We start from the raw sequence: 12,788 nt of genomic DNA, 5'->3' as shown, positions 1-12,788 counted from the left end.
ATGATGCCCATTCTAACAGGAGTGAGGTGATACCTCTTTGTAGTTTTGATTTGCATTTCTCTAATAATTAGTGATGTTGAGCATCTGTTCATGTGCTTCGTGGCCATCTGTATGTCTTCTTTGGAGAAATGTATATTTAGGTCTTCTGCCCATTTTTGGATTGGGGTGTTTGTTTCTTTAATATTGAGCTGAATGAGCTGTTTATATATTTTGGGGATTAATCCTTTGTCCGTTGATTCATTTGCAAATATTTTCTCCCATTCTGAGGGTTGTCTTTTCGTCTTGTTTATGGTTTCCTTTGCTGTGCAAAAGCTTTGAAGTTTCATTAGGTCCCACTTGTTTATTTTTGTTTTTATTTCCATTACTCTAGGAGGTGGATCAAAAAGATCTTGCTGTGATTTATGTCAAAGAGTGTTCTTCCTATGTTTTCCTCTAAGAGTTGTATAGTGTCCAGTCTTACATTTAGGTCTCTAATCCATTTTGAGTTTATTTTTGTGTATGGTGTTAGGGAGTATTCTAATTTCATTCTTTTACATGTAGCTGTCCAGTTTTCCCAGCACCACTTATTGAAGAGACTGTCTTTTCTCCATTGTATATCTTTGGCTCCTTTGTCATAGATTAGTTGACCATAGGCGCGTGGGTAAATCTCTGGGCTTTCTATCTTGTTCCATTGATCTATGTTTCTGTTTTTGTGCCAGTACCATATTGTCTTGATTACTGTAGCTTTGTAGTATAGTCTGAAGTCAGGGAGTCTGATTCCTCCAGCTCCATTTTTTTCCCTCAAGACTGCTTTGGCTATTCGGGGTCTTTTGTGTCTCCATACAAATTTTAAGATGATTTGTTCTAGCTCTGTAAAAAATGCCATTGGTAATTTGATAGGGATTGCATTGAATCTGTAGATTGCTTTGGGTAGTATACTCATTTTCACAATGTTGATTCTTGCAATCCAAGAACATGGTATATCTCTCCATCTGTTGGTATCATCTTTAATTTCTTTCATCAGTGTCTTATAGTTTTCTGCATACAGGTCTTTTGTCTCCCTAGGTAGGTTTATTCCTAGGTATTTTATTCTTTTTGTTGCAATGGTAAATGGGAGTGTTTCCATAATTTCTCTTTCAGATTTTTCATCATTAGTGTATAGGAATGCAAGAGATTTCTGTGCATTAATTTTGTATCCTGCAACTTTACCATATTCATTAATTAGCTCTAGCAGTTTTCTGGTGGCAGTTTTAGGATTCTCTATGTATAGTATCATTTCATCCCCAAACAGTGACAGTTTTACTTCTTCTTTTCCAATTTGTATTCCTTTTATTTCTTTTTCTTCTCTGATTGCCGTGGCTAGGACTTCCAGAACTATGTTGAATAATAGTGGTGAGAGTGGACATCCTTGTCTCGTTCCTGATCTTAGAGGAAATGCTTTCAGTTTTTCACCATTGAGAATGATGTTTGCTGTGGGTTTGTCATATATGGCCTTTATTATGTTGAGGTAGGTTCCCTCTATGCCCACTTTCTGGAGAGTTTTTATCATAAATGAGTGTTGAATTTTGTCAAAAGCTTTTTCTGCATCTATTGAGATGATCATATGGTTTTTATTCTTCAATTTGTTAATATGGTGTATCACATTGATTGATTTGCGTATATTGAAGAATCCTTGCATCCCTGGGATAAATCCCACTTGATCGTGGTGTACGATCCTTTTAATGTGTTGTTGCATTCTGTTTGCTAGTATTTTGTTGAGGATTTTTGCATCTATATTCATCAGTGATATTGGTCTGTAATTTTCTTTTTTTGTAGTGTCTTTGTCTGGTTTTGGTATCAGGGTGATGGTGGCCTCATAGAATGAGTTTGGGAGTGTTCCTTCCTCTGCAATTTTTTGGAAGAGTTTGAGAAGGATGGGTGTTAGCTCTTTTCTAAATGTTTGATAGAATTCACCTGTGAAGCCATCTGGTCCTGGACTTTTGTTTGTTGGAAGATTTTTAATCACAGTTTCATTTTCATTACTTGTGATTGGTCTGTTCATATTTTCTGTTTCTTCCTGGTTCAGTCTTGGAAGGTTATACCTTTCTAAGAATTTGTCCATTTCTTCCAGGTTGTCCATTTTATTGGCATAAAGTTGCTTGTAGTAGTCTCTTAGGATGCTTTGTATTTCTGCGGTGTCTGTTGTAACTTCTCCTTTTTCATTTCTGATTTTATTGATTTGAGTCCTCTCCCTCTTTTTCTTGATGAGTCTGGCTAATGGCTTATCAATTTTGTTTATCTTCTCAACTTTTAGTTTTATTGATCTTTGCTATTGTTTTCTTTGTTTCTATTTCATTTATTTCTGCTCTGATCTTTATGATTTCTTTCCTTCTGCTAACTTTGGGTTTTGTTTGTTCTTCTTTCTCTAGTTTCTTTAGGTGTAAGGTTAGATTGTTTACTTGAGATTTTTCTTGTTTCTTTAGGTAGGCTTGTATAGCTATAAACTTCCCTCTTAGAACTGCTTTTGCTGCATCCCATAGGTTTTGGGTCGTCGTGTTTTCATTGTCCTTTGTCTCTAGGTATTTTTTTATTTCTTCTTTGATTTCTTCAGTGATCTCTTGGTTATTTAGTAACGTTTTGTTTAGCCTCCATGTGTTTGTCTTTTTTACGTTTTTTTCCCTGTAATTCATTTCTAATCTCATAGCGTTGTGGTCAGAAAAGATGCTTGATATGTTTTCAATTTTCTTAAATTTACTGAGGCTTGATTTGTGACCCAAGATGTGATCTATCCTGGAGAATGTTCCGTGCGCACTTGAGAAGAACGTGTAATCTGCTGTTTTTGGATGGAATGTCCTATATATATCAATTAAATCTATCTGGTCTATTGTGTCATTTAAAGCTTCTGTTTCCTTCTTTATTTTCATTTTGGATGATCTGTCCATTGGTGTAAGTGAGGTGTTAAAGTCCCCCACTATTATTGTGTTACTGTCGATTTCCTCTTTTATAGCTGTTAGCAGTTGCCTTATGTATTGAGGTGCTCCTATGTTGGGTGCATATATATTTATAATTGTTATATCTTCTTCTTGGATTGATCCCTGGATCATTATGTAGTGTCCTTCCTTGTCTCTTGTAACATTCTTTATTTTAAAGTCTATTTTATCTGATATGAGTATCACTACTCCAGCTTTCTTTTGATTTCCATTTGCATGGAATATCTTTTTCCATCCCCTCACTTTCAGTCTGTATGTGTCCCTAGGTTTAAAGTGGGTCTCTTGTAGACAGCATATATATGGGTCTTGTTTTTGTATCCATTCAGCCAGTGTATGTCTTTTGGTTGGGGCATTTAATCCATTCATGTTAAAGGTAATTATCGATATGTATGTTCCTATGACCATTTTCTTAATTGTTTTGGGTTTGTTGTTGTAGGTCCTTTTCTTCTCTTGTGTTTCCCACTTAGAGAAATTCCTTTAGCATTTGTTGTAGAGCTGGTTTGGTGGTGCTGAATTCTGTTAGCTTTTGCTTCTCTGTAAAGCTTTTGATTTCTCCATCAAATCTAAATGAGATCCTTGCCGGGTAGAGTAATCTTGGTTTTAGGTTCTTCCCTTTCATCACTTTAAGTATATCATACCACTCCCTTCTGGCTTGCAGAGTTTCTGCTGAGAAATCAGCTGTTAACCTTATGGGAGTTCCCTTGTATGTTATTTGTCGTTTTTCCCTTGCTGCTTTCAATAATTTTTCTTTGTCTTTAATTTTTGCCTCTTTGATTACTATGTGTCTTGGCGTGTTTCTCCTTGGGTTTATTCTGTATGGGATTCTCTGCGCTTCCTGGACTTGGGTGGCTATTTCCTTTCCCATGTTAGGGAAGTTTTCGACTATAATCTCTTCAAATATTTTCTCGGGTCCTTTCTCTCTCTCTTCTCCTTCTGGGACCCCTATAATGCGAATGTTGTTGTGTTTAATGTTGTCCCAGAGGTCTCTTAGGCTGTCTTCATTTCTTTTCATTCCTTTTTCTTTAGTCTGTTCTGCAGCAGTGAATTCCACCATTCTGTCTTCCAGGTCACTTATCCGTTCTTCTGCCTCAGTTATTCTGCTATTGATTCCTTCTAGTGTAGTTTTCATTTCAGTTATTGTATTGGTCATCTCTGTTTGTTTGTTCTTTAATTCTTCTAGGTCTTTGTTAATCATTTCTTGCATCTTCTCAATCTTTGCCTCCATTCTTATTCCAAGGTCCTGGATCATCTTCACTATCATTATTCTGAATTCTTTTTCTGGAAGGTTGCCTATCTCCACTTCAGTTAGTTGTTTTTCTGGGGTTTTTTCTTGTTCCTTCATCTGGTACATAGCCCTCTGCCTTTTCATCTTCTCTATCTTTCTGTAACTGTGGTTTTTGGTCCACAGGCTGCAGGATTGTAGTTTTTCTTGCTTCTGCTGTCTGCCCTCTGGTGGTTGAGGCTATCTAAGAGGCTTGATGGGAGGCTCTGGTGGTGGGTAGAGCTGACTGTTGCTGTGGCGGTCAGAGCTCAGTAAAACCTTAATCCACTTGACTGTTGATGGGTGGGGCTGGGTTCCCTCCCTGTTGGTTGTTTTGCCTGAGGCAACCCAACACTGGAGCCTACCCGTGCTCTTTGATGGGGTTAATGGCAGACTCTGGGAGGGCTCACACCAAGGAGAACTTCCCAGAACCTCTGCTGCCAGTGTCCTTATCCCCACGGTGAAACAGAGCCACCACCCACCTCTGCAGGAGACCCCCCAACACCAGCAGGTAGGTCTGGTTCAGTCTCCCCCAGGGTCACTGCTCCTTCCCCTGGGTCCCGATGCACACATTACTTTGTGTGTGCCCTCCAAGAGTGGGGTCTCTGTTTCCCCCAGTCCTGTCAAAGTCCTGCAATCAATTCCCACTAGGCTTCAAAGTCTGATTCTCTAGGAATTCCTCCTCCCGTTGCCGGACCCCCAAGTTGGGAAGCCTGACGTGGGGCTCAGAACCTTCACTCCAGTGGGTGGACTTCTGTGGTATAAGTGTTCGCCAGTCTGTGAGTCACCCACCCAGCAGTTATGGGATTTGATTTTACTCTGATTGCGCCCCTCCTACCGTCTCACTGTGGCTTCTCCTCTGTCCTTGGACGTGGGGTATCCTCCTTGGTGAAGTCCAGGGTCTTCCTGTCAATGATTGTCCAGCAGCCAGTTGCGATTCTGGTGCTCTCGCAAGAGGGAGTGAGAGCATGTCCTTCTACTCTGCCATCTTGGTTAATCCCCAGAATCTATCCAAAGCAATCTTGAGAAAGAAAAATGGAGCTGGAGGAATTAGGTTCCCAGACTTGACAGTAGTCAAGACAGTATGGAACTGGGACAATAACAGAAATATATATCAATGGAACAGGATAGAAAGCCCAGAGATAAACCCACGCACATATGGTCACCTTATCTTTGATAAAGAAGGCAAGAATATACAATGGAGAAAAGACAGCCTCTTCAGTAATTGATGCTGGGAGAACTGGACAGCTGCATGTTAAAGAATGAAATTAGAACACTCCCTAACAGCACCATATGCAAAAATAAACTCAAAATGAATTAAAGACCTAAATATAAGGCCAGACACTATTAAACTCTTAGAGGAAAACAGGCAGAACACTCTATGACATAAATCACAGCAAGATCCTTTTTGACCCACCTCCTATAGAAATGGAAATAAAAACAAAAATAAACAAATGGGACCTAAGGAAACCTAAAAGCTTTTGCACAGCAAAGGAATCCATAAACAAGACGAAAATACAACCCTCAGAATAGGAGAAAATATTTGCAAATGAAGCAACTGACAAAGGATTAATCTCCAAAATATACAAGCACCTCATGCAGCTCAATATAAAAACAAACAACCCAATCCAAAAATGGGCAGAAGACCCAAATAGACCTTTCTCCAAAGAAGATATACAAATTGCCAACAAACACATGAAAGAATGCTCAACATCATTAATCATTAGAGAAATGCAAATCAAAACTACAATGAGATATCATCTCACACCGGTCAGAATGGCCATCATCAAAAAATCTACAAACAATAAATGCTGGAGATGGTGTGGAGAAAAGGGAACCCTCTTGCACTGTTGGTTGGAATGTAAATTGATACAGTCACTATGGAGAACAGTATGGAGGTTCCTTAAAAAACTAAAAATAGAACTACCATACGACCCAGCAATCCCACTACTGGACATATACCCTGAGAAAACCATACTTCAAAAAGAGTCATTTACCACAATGTTCATTGCAGCTCTATTTACAATAGCCAGGACATGGAAGCAACGTTTAGTGTCCATCCACAGATGAATGGATAAAGATGTGGCACATATATACAATGGAATATTACTCAGCCATAAAAAGAAACAAAATTGAGTTATTTGTAGTGAGGTGGATGGACCTAGAGCCTGTCATACAGAGTGAAGTAAGTCAGAAAGAGAAAGACAAATACTGTATGCTAACACATATATATGGAATCTAAAAAACAAACAAAACAATGGTCATGAAGAACCTAGTGGCAAGACAGGAATAAAGATGCAGACCTACTAGAGAATGGACTTGAGGATACGGGGAGGGGGAAAGGTAAGCTGGGACAAAGTGAGAGAGTGGCATGGACATATATACACTACCAAATGTAAAATATATACCTAGTGGGAAGCAGCCACATAGCACAGGGAGATCAGCTCGGTGCTTTGTGACCACCTAGAGGGGTGGGATAGGGAGGGAGGGAGGGAGACGCCAGAGGGAGGAGATATGGGGATATATGTATATGCATTTATGATTCACTTTGTTATAAAGCAGAAACTAACACACCACTGTAAAGCAATTATACTCCAATAAAGATGTTAAAAATGAAATAGTATGTCAATAGTAATCAATAATTAATAGTAGTGATATTTTCTATTCATTTAGTGCTTTTTAAATCCTGCACATTAATGTATAATATTAATGATTTTTAATTTTTAACAAAGCCTTGCAAATTGGGATTATAAACCCTCTTTAAAGATGGAGAAAAACTGCCTCAGCAAAACTAAGTAGCTAGAGTCCATCCAGCTAATAAGCAGTGTGGATCTAAAGCACATATTCCTTCTACTCCACAGTGCTGCCTCAACATGGGTATAGTGTTAGGAAAAAAAACCCGGAGTATTATTTATGCCAATTGTCACAATTTATAGAGGGAAATTGAAGCCAATTATGTAAAGATCAAACATATGCTTAATATGTAATATATATCAACCTGCAAACTAGATAACACAGAAACTTTACATCAAATTCTTGAAAATTTAAAGAGAAACGCCTCTATCTGTGATCTCTGGTTGCAGCTGCTGGAACTTGTCAGAAAGTGCCTTAGAAGTAGTCTAATTTACTGCTATTCATTAAAGTTCTCATGCGTTGATTCATTCATTCAAAACTTGGACTCCTGGTAAGTATCAGGAATCTTTACTAAGTCTTGAGGACATACCAGTGATGGGATAAAGAACTCAGAATCTAGGTGAGACCTAGAATGATAGGGCTATCACTAAAAATGTATACATTTATCAGAACGAGCATGCTACTGGATGCACTTTCAAGGCCCACGGGCTGCACAGAGAGGAACACTTGTTCAGCTTCAGTTGGAGATTGTGAACCTGGATTCTCAGAGAGGGTAGAAGAGGGATCTTTACTTGAGTTGGATTCATAAGGTTTAGTAAGACCTTTCCAGGTTGGGAAATGAATGAATGGAGATCCTTAGTATTAAGGAACACACTCTGTAAATGCAAAGACATATGGTGTTTTTTGAGGAAGAATATAATTTGTTGTTATTGGAATATAAAGCATGGCAGGATAGATGGCTATGAGGTAAAAGAGATAAGCAGATATCAACTTAGGAAACTCATTTAGGAGGTAATTAGAAGATTTTGCAGGTTTTAAGCAGGAAAAATTTATTATCCCATGTGCCTTGCCATTTGTTGCTTGTGTATCTAATAGTTCTGGCAATGTAAATTACATTACCTTAAGCAAAATTAAAAATAATAAACATATCACTTTACTGAGGACTTACTGAGTACTGCGACCTGCACCCAGGCATTTGCACATGTTGCCTCTTTTAATCCTTAAGGCAACTCTCTGAGGGTGGGGCTGATGTCACCCACATGGTACGAAAAGTTACCTGGGTTCAGGGACATCAAGAACTTCATCTGAGGTCACACAATTAACAAATGATAGGGTCAAGTTCAAATTGAAGGTTTCCTTCTCCAAAGCCCAGGCTCTCACAAACTACATTCCACCTGAATTTATACATTCTGGACTCCCTTATTGTGCTGGAAAACATGAAGTTTTACATCAAGGGAGGAGGAGGAAGAAAGTCATTTGTAGTTGGAGAAGTCAGTTGGTGCCAGTGAGCAAGAAGCAGGCCCAGAGTTGAGGGTGAAATGGGTCCGATGTGAAGGAGCTTTAAGGAAGAAAATGAATAAGTTGAAGATGTCCTGGAACCAAAACCAAAGAACTGAGCAAGGAAGCATTGATCCGACAGCGAAATCCAGGTACAAGTGAGCATACAACTGAAGGCAGTTCTGGAGAACAGAGACCCTTCGGGAGGAAGGTGCCAGCCAGAGTGCTGGATAGGAAGACGGGAACCGAGGTCTAGTTCGAGACAATCTGCTTAAGGCTCAGGATAAGGTGAGATCAGATATGTGCAAAAACACCTAGGTATGGAGTAAGTTAATTGAATGGAGAGTGTGTGCCTATAATAAGTATTTATAATAATAACAATAATAGTGCTAATAATCTTATGGAACTAGTAGATTATAAACAAAGAATAGACCCTGGAGAGAGATCGTCTGGGTTCACATCTCAGCTTTGTCACTACTAGCTGTGTGACTTTGGGCTGGTTAATTAACCACTCTCTGTCCCAGTTTCTTGATGAATAAAATGGGGTTAATGATAATACTTATATTTACAGGTTCTGAGGATCAAAGAAGATAATACATATATGTATATATAAAACATTTATTACAGCAGCTGGCACATCCCATAATGCTTGCTGTCATCATTCTTGAAATGACTTTAATGTGAGAAAAATGAAGCACAGAGAGGCTGTGTTACTTTCCTGAGATTAAACAGCTAATACGTGGTAGAGGTAGGATTTGAACTGAGAGCCTGTGGTTCCGTAATCCATGCATTTAACCATTATTCAAGCCTTCTTCTTTCAATATAGTATGACTTGGGCTTCTTCCTTAATATGATGAAATCTTGCTTTATAAAACATAACAGTCTCAATTGTATTATCAAATAATATTAGCCAGCGGCTGAATTCTATTCACTTATCCAGTCATCCATCTCATAGTTTAAAGAACATTTCTTGTTTTAACTAATGACTGTGTTTAGATATATAGTAAAACATTTCATGCCTCTGGTTACTCATTGCTTTTAAAATGCTGTCAATCTCTGGTGATAAGTTGTATTAATTTTGTTATAAATTTGAAATCATGAAAAAGAAACACAGACATGAAGCTGTTCACTTTCTCAAGTGACCTGTCTCCATCTGTTGTGATCAGTCCATTCTAGCACCCCTCAGAATCTCTGCCAATAAATTAATGTCCTTTTGTAAAGGTGGCTTTTTTGTGGGTTCTGTCATGTGGCTTTCCCCATTACAGGTGAGGTTAGCAAATAGTCACAAAGCAGAGAATGTTCAAAATGTCCAAAGATGAAGCAGAGGGTGAAATTCAACTTTGCCAGTGTATCATCCTCAACACTGTAGGACTCTTTTTATTTTCTTGCTAGGAAGTCAGTGGCTCCTGTTAACCAACCACTTGCTACCCTCTGAGATCTGAACCCTGCTGAGAGCCCAGATTCATCTTGCCATGCGTATTCCCATTCTGTCCTCCAGTCAGATACACTTAGGGTTTTGTTTTGCTTTGTTTTATTGAAGTATAGTTGATTTACAATGTTGTCTTAGTTTCGGGTGTACAGTAAAGTAATTCAGTATATATATATTATATATATATATATATAATTCAATATATATATATATTCAATATATATATATATAATTCAATATATATATTCTTTTTCAGAATCTTTTCCATTATAGGTTATTACAAGATATTGAATATAGTTCCCTGTGCTATACAGTAGGTCCTTGTTGTTTATTTTATATATAGTAGTGTGTATCTGTTAATCCCAGACTCCTAATTTACCCCTCCCTCTCTGCCCTTCTCCCTTTGGTAACCATAAATTTGATTTCTATGTCTGTGAGCGTATTTCTTATTTTTTGTAATTAAGTTCATTTGTATCATTTTTTAGATTCCACATATAAGTGATATCATGTGATATTTGCCTTTCTCTGTCTTACTTCCCTTAGTATGATAATCTCTAGGTCCATCCATGTTGCTGTAAATGGAATTATTTCATTTTTTATGGCTGAGTAATATTCCATTATAGGTATCTATCTATCTATCTATCTATCTATCTATCTATCTATCTATCTATCTATATCTCACATCTTTTTTATCCATTCATCTGTCAATGGATATTTGGGTTGCTTTCATATATTGGCTATTGTAAATAGTGCTGCTGTGAACACTGGGGTGCATGTATCTTTTCAAGTAGAGTTTTTGTCTTTTCTGGATGTATGCCCAGGAGTGGGATTGCTGAGTCATATGGCAGTTCTATTTTTAATTTTTTAAGGAAACTCCACACTGTTCTCCATAGTGACTTCACCAGTTTATATTCCCACCGACAGTATAGGAGGGTTTCCTTTTCTCCATACCCTTGCCAGCATTTATTACTTGTAGACTTTTTGATGACAACCATTCTGACTCGTGTGAAGTGATACCTCATTGTGGTTTTGATTTGCATTTCACACTTTGAGTTTTTTAGTGTTCCCTGCTCTCTCTCATTGCCTGAATTTTGCATGTACTGTTCTCTCTGTTTGGAGACAGACACTATCATTTCCCCTAAATCTGCCTCCACTGATAATGTCAGAACCTGATAAAGTTAGGATACCCTTCACAGACACTTGCCCTCTGTATTGGTTTGCTAGGGCTGCTGTAACAAATTAACACAGACTGGGTGGCTTAAGCAACAGAAACTTATTGTCTCACAGTCCTATAAGCTAAAGGTAAAAAATCAGGGTATCAGTAGGTTTGGTCCCTTCTGAGGCTTCTTTCCTTGGGCTCTAGATGGCCTCTTCTCCCTGTGTCCTTACCTGGTCTTCCCTCTGTGTCCTAATCTCCTCTAAATTGTGCTGGATTAGAGCCACCCTAATAACCCCGTTTTACCTTAATTACCTCTTAAAAGACCCTATCTCAAACAGTCACATTCTGAGGCCCTGAGAATTAGGATTTCAACATATGGATTTGGGGAGGTTGACACAATTCAGTCCATAACACCCTCCAACCCTGGCGACCCTTCTGCTGAGATTCCCGGAAAGCAGAGTGCCTCCATCGGAGCTCAGTTTACCTGTCTTATGATTCTCTGTTCACTTGTTGTCTCTTAAAGACTGTGATCCCTCAAGTCATGGTTACCTCCTACTCATCTTCTCTCCTTAATTATGTAGCACACTTCCTAACAATATAGGTGGCTAATAAATATATGTTAAACTGGTCAATGATCCAGGAGAAAGGAATAAAATTAATTTAAATACATTCATTAAAGTATAAGTATAACTTTATATATCTATCTATGTATCTATCTATTGATCTTCCATGCACTAGTTACCTACTGTTATTTCATTAGGAGATTTGATATCTGTTGGTTCTTCTATACTTGAAAAATTATTAACTGACTTTGAGTTTTTTAATCAGCTTTCAAGATAACACTCAGCTTCTATTCTTGCTTAAGTATCACTTTCCCTTTCCTTCTATATTGCCACATATTTTAAAGAAGCTCCTATATTATGCAATTAGCAACAGTTAATATATGGCTATGAGACAGGGTGCCTGTGAGTGATTTTCCACATGAGGCATGATTTACTCTGGACTTTAAAGAGGGGGGAGTGTGGAAGTCAAACTAGAAAAACAGTAAATATCTGGTTTATGGAAAGCACAGTTTGATTTCTTAGTCAAGATTTGCTCTGGTCAAATACAGCTTTAGGAAAAAGGACCATCAGGTTACATGATTTCTAAACCTCTGTGTTGAACATTCTTATATTTATCTGACTTCATTAATCACAGGAGACCTTCTAAGAAGGTCAACACATCAACAGAAAAGAGATCTGGGATGAGAGTGGGGGTGGACAAGGAGAGACAAAGAAGATACTGATGGATCGCATCCCTGCTCCGTCTCTGTAAATCTCTTGTGCTCCCACCCATTGCCCTTCCGGCTCAGGGCAATGTTTGCTTCAGGTGTTTAATGAACTGCTGAGAGATCAATAGCCTATGGCAGATAACTTTGAAAAATTTCCCTTGATTCAGTCAAGTGTTCTAATTCCTCATTAATTCCGATGATGTAAACCTTTTGTGATTAGCTTGGTAGTTAAATATCCACTCATGAGTGATGATAAAGTATAAGAAATTCATCCTCTTAGACCTCTGAACCCTACTGGGTTTAGCACTTCATCGGTGCCTATAGCTGTGAAAAATTACCTTCCCAACTTCCCAACTGGTAAGGTCATGTCTTTAGCCAGTTCCAAAGTCAGACAGGATACTTCTTTTCAGTACCTCTCTCCCCCAAACACTACATTACATAACACACACACACACACACACACACACACACACAGCATTTATTTATTAAAAATGTATTCTGTGACCAGTATATATCCAACATTGAACTAATTTTTCAATACACAAAGATGAAAAATTAAGATCTGAATGAACTCAAATATGTGTAACTTG

The sequence above is a fragment of the Eschrichtius robustus genome, chromosome 4, assembly GCF_028021215.1.
Source record: "Eschrichtius robustus isolate mEscRob2 chromosome 4, mEscRob2.pri, whole genome shotgun sequence".
Taxonomy (NCBI): domain Eukaryota; kingdom Metazoa; phylum Chordata; class Mammalia; order Artiodactyla; family Eschrichtiidae; genus Eschrichtius; species Eschrichtius robustus.
Note: the sequence above shows the minus strand (reverse complement) of the source record.